The following is a 9,802-nucleotide window of genomic DNA, read 5'->3' on the forward strand; positions in this document are numbered from 1 at the left end:
CCATTCACTGCTGAGAAGTATTTCATTGTATGAATACTACAGTTTATGAATCCGTTCACCTGTTGATGGCATTTGCATTTTTTCTGGTTTGGGGCTGTTTTGAGTAAAGCTGATGTAAGTATTGGGGCACCTGGTTGAGCCTGACTTTGGCTCAGGTCATGATCTCACTGTTCTTGAGTTGAAGACCCTCATCAAGCTCACTGCCATCAGCGTAGGGCCCACCTCAGATCCTCAGTCCCCCGCTCTCTGCCCCTCCCCACTTATGCTCTCTCAAAAATAAATAAAACATTTTTTTAAAAAGCTGTTACAAGTATTTTTGAATATGTATGCACATATGTCCTCCTGTCTTTCCTAATGTGAAATTGCTGGGTAAAATGGTACTTGATAAGTAACTACCAAACCATGTTCTGAATGAGTTGTATCATTTTATATTCCCACTTTATGAGTTTCCGTTACTCTACATCCTCACCAACCCTTTGTATTGTCAACCGTTTTACTTTTAGTTGTTATAGGTTTGTAGTGGTATCTCATTATGCTTCTAATTTATATTTCTTCTGATAACTAATAATGGTAAGCATTTTGTATGTACTTGTTTGTCATTTCTAGATCTATATTTGTTCAAATTTTAGGCTTATATTTTATTATTTGTTTTGATACTGAGGGAAAGAGCAAGAACAAGCATGGGAGGGGCAGAGAGAGAGGGAGAGAGAGAGAGAGAGAGAGAGAGAGAGAGAGAGAGAATCTTAAGCAGGCTCCATGCCCAGTGTGGAGCCTGACACAGGGCTCCATGTCACAACTGTGACATCATGACCTGAGCCAAAATCCAGAGGTGGACGCTTAACCAACTGAGCCACCCAGGTGCCCCTGTGCTTGCATTTTAAAACTGGGTTTTTGTTCTCTCTTATTATTCAGTTGCAGATATACTTTTTATATTGTCTTACTTTCTTAATGGGTATTTTAAAGAGCAGAAATTTTTTATTTTTATCAATCCCAATTCATTCATTCATATATATACATATATGTATATATATATATGTTATATATATGTATGTATATATACGTATATATACATACATATATATAACATATATATACATATATATGTCATATATACATATATGTATATATATGGCAACATATATACATATGTTTACATATATGTATATATATGTATATATATGGCTAGCGCTTTTTGTTTTTTGTGTGTGTGTGTCCCATTTTAGGGAATTTTGCCTACCAATGGTCACAAAGGATTTACATGTTTTATGGGAGATTTGTATATTTTCTTCCTTTATATTTAGGTATATAGTCCATTCTGAGTTAATTTTTGTCTATGGAGGGAGGTAACTGTTGAGGCTTTTTTTTTTTTTTAACCCTAATTATCTTTTGCTTATTGATCTCTTGATTAATTGAACTGTCATCATAGAATGACCACATTTCAATCTTTTGGAATTTATTGACACTTTATTTGGGGCTCACCATATAATCAATTTTGGCAAATGTTCTATGTGTATCTAGAAAGAATGCACATGCAACAGTTGCTGATTACAATGATTTATATATATGTGAATTAGGTAAATTTTGTTAATTGTCCTGTTCAGATCTATTGAAGGTCTACTGATCTTTCTCCTCATCTTCCCCCTCTCCCTCCTCCTCTTCCTCCCCCTTCCTCTTTTGGCTTGCTCCATCAGTTATTCAGAGATTTGTGTTAAAATTTTCCCACCGTGATTGCCTATTTCTTCTCTTGCGGTTTTGTATGTATGGTTTTGCTTTATATATTTCAAAAGTTTCTTGTTAAGTCATTTGAATTTAGAATACTATATTTTCCTGATGAATTAAACTTTTTATCATTTGAAATGTCCTATTCATCCCTAAGTAAATGTTTTTAACCTACATTATCTGATATTAGTGTATCAGCCCTGTATTGTTTTGTGTCCGTATGGTTTACACATTCTGTCCTTTTACTTTAATCTTTGTGCATTCTTATATTTAAGATGTATCTCTTGCAAGCAGAACATAATATTTTTATTATCAAGTCTAATAATTATTGTCTTTTAATTAGAATATTAGCCTGTTTACATTTGACACAATTACTTATGTTTAGAAGTTCAAATTTAATGTTTGATTTTCTTGCTGTTTCTCTGCCACTCCCTTTCTTTTCCTCCCTCTTGTCTGCAGTGATTTGAATTAGGCTTTTATTTATTATATATTTCACCTGGATTGCTTGCTAATTATACATTTTCACTATTCTTTTAGCTTTTACTCTGGAAAATGCTACATGCATCCTTGACTTGTTAAAGTCTGACAAAAAGTAATATTTAAATTACTTCCCAGGGGTGCCTGGGTGGCTCAGTTGGTTAAGGCTTCAACTCTTGATTTAGGCTCAGGTTATGATCTCACAGTTCATTAGATCGAGCCCCTCCTAAGGCTTAGGACAGACAGTGAGAAGCCTGCTTGGGATTCTCTCTCTACCCCTCCCTCACTCATGCTTTCTCTCTTGAAATTAATAAATAAATATTTTTTAAAAACTATAAATTACTTCACAAGCCACACGAGTCTCATGGAACAGTTTAACACCATTTACCCTTTCCCTACATTTTGTGCTATTGTTGTCATGGATTTTACTTCTGTATAGAACTCAAACACTTCCAGATATTATTATTATTCTATACATTACACATTCGTTTAGATTTACCCATGTATTTATCTTTTCTGTTGTTCTTTATTTCTTCCAATTTCATTATGCTTTCTGTCTGGAATAATTTACCTTCTTACTAAAGAACTCCCATTAGTATTTCCTTAGTATAAATTGGTGAATAATTCTCTGTTTTTTTTTATTTGAAAATATCTTTATTTTGCTTTCACTTTAAAAAGACATTTTCTGTGGTTATCAAATTCTAGTATAGTTAATTTCCTCTAGCTCTGATAGAAGATGTCATTTTATGTTTGTGGCCTACCTTCTTTTTTTGAGAATTCAAAATCTGTCTAATTGCTGCTATTTTGAAGATCAGATATCTTTTTCCTCTGGATTGTATTAATATTTTGCCTTTGTCTTTGTTCTTTTGAACACTTTTACTATGATATACCCATATTTGTTTTATCTGTACTTAATTTGAATGGTGTTTATAAGTTCCTGAATTTGTGGCTTGACATTTTGTTAAGTCCTGTCATTTTGATTTTCAAATTTTCTGTCTGCTTCATTTTCTCATCTGTTCTTTTTTCTTTTTGGTAGATTTCAATTACATACATGTTAAATATTTCACCATTCCCATAGATCTTGTATGTTTCCTCTTTTTTGTGTGTGTATTTTCCATTTTCTTTTCTCTCTGTGCTTTGTAGTAGATATTTTCTCCCAGTCTGTGTTCCAATTTACTAATGCTCTCTTTTAATTGTACCTAATCTGCTTCAATCAATTTATAGATTTTAGTTCAATTTATAGATTCTATAAATTTATAGAATTTATATTTGAAGAATTTTAATATTTTCCTGTTTTATGCTAAAATTTTATCCAATACTTGGATTTCCAGTGAGTATGTTTCTATAATATGGTTTTCTCTTATTTTTCTGTCATATGGTCTCATCTCCTGATAAACATAGTAATTGTTTATTTGCAGCCACACAAGACAATACAAGTGATAAATTATACAGATATTTTAAGACTCTAGACAATACCATCTTCCAGAGAGAATATATTTTTGTTTGGCAGTTGGATAAGAGCAGATTAATTTTCATTACATCAAAGATTTAGTTGATTTAATTCCAGCTTCATTATTTTTGAGGTAATGTCTGTCCCTTCTGGAGTTACAAGCTAGAACTGGAGTGTTTGCCTGGGCCTCTCCTCCTTGGTCCTTAAGTCCATTTTTTTCTTATCAACACTGTAAGACTGTTGGAAACTCTGCTCAGCATCTCAGCCTCTTGCTTTCTGCTTACACATAGACAAATGTCTACAGAGCTAAATTGGGCTCACTTCTCTGTACTTTCATTCTGTCTTAGCCTAAGTTCCCTAGAAAAAAATGGGAGGTATAACTCTGAGACACCAAAGTAAAGGGAAAAGAAAGTTGGGCAAAAAAGAAGGAAGGGCAAATACAAACTAGTGCAATATCGCAGATGACCACAGCTTCACAAAGAGACGCAGCTCACTGCTTGGATGCAGCCTGTCTTGGAATAGTCTGTTGGAGAAAGGAAGAGGAATTTATTCAGGGGCTTCCTCCACTGAATGACTTCTTTCATTGGTCAAAATTTACCCCACAAGGCATTAACTTCTCTGCATTCCCAAGTTTTTCAACTGCCCTCTTCAGACCTACTGTGGAAACAAAATTCTATAGCCTTCAGCATGTTGCTTCATCCAATTCCTGAACTAGTGACAGAAATCAGATACTTGCTGGGTACAGTGGGGCCTCCTGCCATAGCTGCAGCAGCTCAGACCACATCAAGCACAAAGGTTTCCATGCTGGAGATTAGCCTCACCTGGGCAGAGGCTGAGGCAGTCTGTGGATCTATGGATGAAGTGGTGGTGACCTTAGATCCACAGTAAGTTTGAGGACCTGGAAGACAGTTAGGCCCTAGAAGATTTGGGAAGGTTCCTCAGTTTGTCCAATGCACTTTCTCCCAGGAATCGTGACCTACCTTGTGGCTTCAGAATTCCCCATTGCCTTCAGATTGATGGCTTTATATGTTGTCCAGCATGTCACATTCTCAAGGGAAGGTTTGGTCTGTAACCAGCAACTCCGTGTTACTGGAAAAGAAAAGAAAACAAAACAAAACACTATCTCTTCAAGATCTTATTATAGTGATATAAAATGTTTACCCCAAATATAAATAAATTAGTTGACACTAGACTTACAGTAAAATTAGTGGGACACCAAGATGTCAGGTCCTCACTTGTAGATATAAATCACCTCTCACTTATAAATTGACTTCTCTGACAAGTTCAGTCAATATTTTCAATGTCAAACTGCCCTTGATTTTCTCAGATTAATCCACTGACTGTATCACTCATCTAATAGAAATTCCCATCTTGACTTAAGCACTAATCATGGGTGGGGCCATAAAAGAAGGGCACAAAATTTGCCAGTTACATCATTCCCAAAGCAGAAGGTTCACAATTGGTTTAATCCTGATTACTTCAAGAATTCTCTCTCCTTCCTCTTTCCAGCTATAAACCTACCTCTGGTCTAACCTAGTCTGTGAGTCAACTCCTTGTGACCTATTGTAAGAATTTCAGAATCTCCCTACCTGTTGTTCTGCAACATTGCTGACCTAGGTGAACCCTGAAGTTTTAGGCCAAAGATAATAGTTCTTAGTGAAACCTCCTTATGGAAGCTTACTACTCTATCAGTTCTGTATTTTTATGTAATATGAAACACAAAGCATCAATGGAAGGAACTCTATTAGGAGTTCTAAAGAAGAGACCTATCTTCCACTTGCTATCTTCTCAGAACATCTGTGATGCCTCTCTTATAAAAATCACCTTTTAGAGAATGGTAATAGGTGCATGCTGATTGATAAAGATCATGGAGATCCAGAGATGCCTCACTAGCTTTCTCCAAGATAACAATAAGTTCCCACAGAGATTGTAGAGTAGTAACCTTTCTTTACTTCCTCCCAATCTGTCATTTGTCACCACCATACGTCATCCTTGCCACTGTAATTTGAATATGTGTGGTGACTGGGAAATGTTGACTTTTCCAAAGGGAAGAAGACCTTTCATCAGTAAAGGGAATATGCATCACTGTGCTTCCCTGCTAGAACCTAATCTACAGTCCCTACCTCAACATCAAGAAATACTTTATCACAAAATATTTATCACAAAATACTTTATCACAATCTCATTTATATGATATGTATGTCTACAAAACATATATGCATGTGTGAAGATATATACTAAAATGGTAACTGACTATATCAGGATCATGAAATTATAGGAGCAATCTACTTTCTATGCACTTATTAATATTGTCATAATTTTATATAGTGGGCATACAGTTTTATTCTAAAAATATTTAATTAAAAAAACCTGTTAGGAGCTCCCGGGTGGCTCAGTCGGTTAAGCATCTCACTATGGATTTTGGTTCAGGTCATGATCTCACGCTTGTGAGATCCAGCCCCACCTTGGACTCCATGCTGGGCAAGGAGCCTGCTTAGGATTCTCTCTTTCTCTCTCTCTCTCACTCTCTCTCTCTCTCTCTCCCCCGTCCCTCTCCTGCTCAGATGCATGCTCTCTCTCTCTCTCTCTAAAAAAAAAAAAGAATAAAAGAAATTTAAAATTAAAAAATTAAATGTTTAAAGAAATACAAAATAAAAACTGTCAGGTGGTGGGCTCTTCTAGGTACAATATTTGTGTTGTGCCCTTCTGGGTGATTAAATCAGTTAATAAACATGAAATGCACAGAACAGAACTTGGTACATAGTCTGCTCTAAATAAATGTTAGTTATTGTGTTTACTACATAGGAAATTAAATTCATCTTTTTCGCAAACTGCAAATTTTAAATATCTATATTTGGGGTCTTAAAGAGAACATACAGATCTACCAAGGAACCAAAAGATCTACTAAGGAGGTATGCCTCTTTTTTTTTTTTTTAAAGTGAAGTATGATTGAGACAGAGAAAAAAGATCTATGATAACCATTAGGCAGAGGAATAGAAGAGACTGAAAGTCAGCAACTCTGTGAGTGCCACCACTACTTAGCTAAGGTTACAATCTGCACAGAATGAAAAAAATATAAATATCTAGAGAAGAAGATTCTGGGAAAAGGAAGAGTGGAAGAACGGAAAGATGGCAGAAATGGAAAGGACAGGAAAAAGTTGGAAAGGATGTAAAATTAATTGGAGGAAAGAGAAAAGGAGAAGATAAAATGAAAGTGACTAATGGGAGAGTGGCATCTACAAAGATCAATCAATGTTACTTACATTTGCCAGGTGTTCTGCTAAGTGTTTTATAAGGAATGTCTCATTTAATTATTAGAACAGTCTTCAGAAATTGGTATTTGATTGTCCCTATTTAACACATGAGAAAACTAAGGTTTTCAGGGTGTGAGTAATTTTTCCCCAGATTGTGTGTTGATAAGATTATGTCCAAAAAGCCCAGTCGTCTTGGAGCCTCACTTTGGTCTGATTTGTCCTTTTAGGGATATGACATCAGATCTTCCTGGAGTATCAAATAAAAAGCCAAAATATCTTCCCCTTGTTTGATGTCCTCTATATTGTCATTATTTCCTATCAATCTGTGAAAGCAAGAAGGTTTAATAAGGTTGAGAACAACTTAATATGAAGAGAAATGCTGAGCCCTAACATTAATACCATGTCCGTATTTTCTAAACTAAAAATGAAATCATTAACTTTAAGACACTATATTTGCAAATGTATTATATATAAAATTTTACTAAGGTATAAAGAGAAAAATCACAAAACACTTTTTTTTTGAAAAGCACCAAATTAAATAAATCTGTTTGGCCCCAGAATTTTAATACTGTGACTATAATACCTGGCATCTGTGTCATCCCTCATTTAATAAGAAAATGTTTCACAAAAAAAAAAAAAAAAAAAAAAAGCTAAATGGGAAAAGTAGCTACTGTGAAGTTTTTACTTTTTGTAATATTTAGCTAAAAGAGTTCTCGGTCGGTAGTCACAGAGTATGGGTCATTAGGTTCCTTCTCGGTCAACTGTGCAATCTTTGCCCCAGCCCCTAACTTCTCTGAGCCTTAGTTTTCTGGTCTATAAAATGAAGGCTTAGGTAATATGTTTGCAAAAATCCCTATAACTGTATAGCATATAAAAAAATAAGGCAGGGAATTCTCCTGTGATAAGAATTAGGTCACAGGAACTTTAAAATAAATATTTTAAGGTTTCTAATAACACTTTGCTGGAAAAAAAAAATCACATGTTAAATCATGATTGTTGACTTTTACTTGGTACCATAAATGATAAGAGACATAGTAATGGTAGGTGATTATACTGAACAAAAGAAACAAAATAGGGGTGCCTGACTGGCTCAGTTGGTAGAGCATGTGACTCTTGATCTCAGGTTCATGTGTTGAAGCCCCACACTGGGTGTAGAGCTTTCATAAAAAAAAAAAAAAAAAATAGCCATCCATAAATGCCAAGTTGGTGAATGCTATTCATCTTTATTATTTTGTAATATTTTGTATAATATATGCGAGAGCCAACAATTTGGTCAAAATGGAAATAATCAAAAGAGACTTTCATGCATTCTTTTGATCTGCATGGTAGCAATTACTGGGGTGACATTTAAAGTATTTTGAGGAGTCAGGAGGGTGTGAAGGAAAGAGAGGAAATGGTTGGTTATTCAAGAGCTCTTAGAAACCATCCTTCAGTTAAGGTCAAATAACACCAATATATTACTATGTGAACATCCAATAACTTGCTACCTAAGATACTTTTTCCTAATTTAAAGATTTAGAAATCTGGAAAAGTGAAAAAGTTGAGAAAAAAATTTTAGTTAAAAATTTAAATAGCTATATTTTCAAATCAGTTAGTGAATATTCATCCTCAAGTAACAGAACACACTGCTGAAAGACGCTTAAAAAATAGGGTTTTGTTACTTTACAACCAAAAACTCTGGAGGAAAATATTTCCAGATTTGCTAGAGCAACTCCACAATTTCATCAGGTGGCAGGACTCTGTCTGCCATACCTGCTATATTGACTTGATAATCATCATGCTTACAAGATGGCGCTCCCATACTAGGTACCATGTGTAAATATGACAATATTTGGGGCCCCCAAATGGGCTCCCATGTGTTGCTTTTTGTTAGAGAGGAAAACCCTTTCTCAGAAAATCCTTTCTTATATTTTCCGCTGCCCAGAACTGGTGTCCCTGCCACAGGTGCATGCAACAGGTCTAACGAAGCAGTACCTGCTATTTCCATTTCATAAAAGCCATGCTTTGCCAACATGGAAAAGGGGGGACACAGCCAACGCACACACTTTTACATTTTGGTCTATGTCCTTCCAAACATTTCTTCTTTGCAGAATTTTTATCTGTACTGTTTAAATCATACCATGTGTCAGGTCTGGTGGCCGACCTTTATACTTTATATTTTACCATAAGCATTTGTCCCACAGTAATATAGTCTTTGGAAATTTTATTTTACATGATGACATAATATTCCATGCAAAGAAATATTCATAATTTATTTAATTTGTCATAAGCAGTATTTCTTTCATTTACAGAATACTTACTGGGTATTACCCACTATATACCAGAGGCTTTACATAAGTGCCTCTAATCTTTACAACATTCCTGCAATGTAGCTATTATCATTCCAAATTTGCAAATGAGGACGCCGCTTACCAGCAGCTTACTGATATTCCTGCTGGTAAACTGCAGAAAAGGGAACTTGAGGTCAGGCCCAAACCAGCCAACACAATGATATTTATTCAACATTGTTGGCGGGAGAGAAAAGAAATTGAAGTCCAAATGAATGGGCCAATTCATAAATATAAATTAGGTAAGTTTACTATTGAGCAAAACCAAACAAACCAAACTAAACCAAACAAAAACCTGAATTCATGCTGGCAGCCAGCAAGTGGCTACAAAGCTATAATGGATATTAGGCTCTATTAATACGGACTTGAAGTTACAATTCGTTGTCCTACTTTTCATAAACCATCAGTAGTTATTCAGTTTGCATCAGTAGTTCCATCAAGTGAACTCTGACATCCTGTTTTTCATAATTCTTGAGCCAGCTTATTCTCATTTTGTTCTTCATGATTCTTTATCAGTACTTCCTACAGTTGCCCCTGACAGTGTAACCAGCATATACAATTAGTCACATTCTTCA

At 35.1% G+C, this 9,802-nt stretch overlaps 1 long non-coding RNA gene across 1 annotated transcript; it reads right to left on the reverse strand.

Annotated features, from left to right (window-relative positions):
• Positions 1-2,895: 2,895 nt before the first annotated feature.
• On the reverse strand, positions 2,896-7,285 carry LOC144617360 (uncharacterized). Its single transcript, XR_013557761.2, has 4 exons — positions 6,910-7,285; positions 4,627-4,735; positions 4,468-4,544; positions 2,896-4,169 (listed from the first exon to the last, which is right to left on the reverse strand). It is a non-coding gene; the product is annotated as an uncharacterized LOC144617360 (long non-coding RNA).
• Positions 7,286-9,802: the final 2,517 nt, after the last annotated feature.

The sequence above is a fragment of the Panthera onca genome, chromosome C2 (genome assembly GCF_046562875.1).
Source record: "Panthera onca isolate mPanOnc1 chromosome C2, mPanOnc1 haplotype 2, whole genome shotgun sequence".
NCBI lineage: Eukaryota > Metazoa > Chordata > Mammalia > Carnivora > Felidae > Panthera > Panthera onca.